The sequence below is a fragment of the Austrofundulus limnaeus genome, unplaced genomic scaffold (genome assembly GCF_001266775.1).
Source record: "Austrofundulus limnaeus strain Quisiro unplaced genomic scaffold, Austrofundulus_limnaeus-1.0 Scaffold2599, whole genome shotgun sequence".
Taxonomy (NCBI): domain Eukaryota; kingdom Metazoa; phylum Chordata; class Actinopteri; order Cyprinodontiformes; family Rivulidae; genus Austrofundulus; species Austrofundulus limnaeus.
In genome coordinates, this window is record NW_013955001.1 from 25,376 (window position 1) to 25,815 (window position 440).

Here is a 440-nt window from a genome sequence, read left to right on the forward strand (position 1 = left end):
CATCTTCCCATCTAACAGTCATTGTGTTAGATGGGCATATGATATCGCATTGTATCAATCGCAGACATGTGAATTGAATTGAATCAAAATCGTATCATGACAGACTTTATGATATTGAGAAATTTCAATTCGTCATCTAAACATGTCAATGTAATATCGTATTGTGATAAAGCTGGTGATTTACACCCCTAAAAAAATACAGGATTTTTTTTTCTTTAAGCATTTTTAATGACTTTGCATTAGAACATGTCACTGTTTTACAAGCAAAACAAGACTCACCCAAATGAATTTCACATATTTACTGAATAATGAAAAAAAAATGTTACCATGCTTTCCCAAAAAACTAAAATAAAGATTTTCTGATTTGTTTTTATGTAAAAAAATAAAAATTAAAAGATTTAAAAAAAAAAGAAAATGTAAAAATAAGACCAGCTTCAAAA

General features: G+C 27.3%; 1 protein-coding gene across 1 annotated transcript in view; it reads right to left on the reverse strand.

Annotated features, from left to right (window-relative positions):
* Positions 1–204: 204 nt before the first annotated feature.
* LOC106511219 (uncharacterized) overlaps positions 205–440 on the reverse strand; it is a gene marked incomplete at its 5' end in the record, with an annotated part of 2,886 nt that continues 2,650 nt past the window's right edge. The window contains 1 exon segment of the mRNA XM_013999973.1: positions 205–409.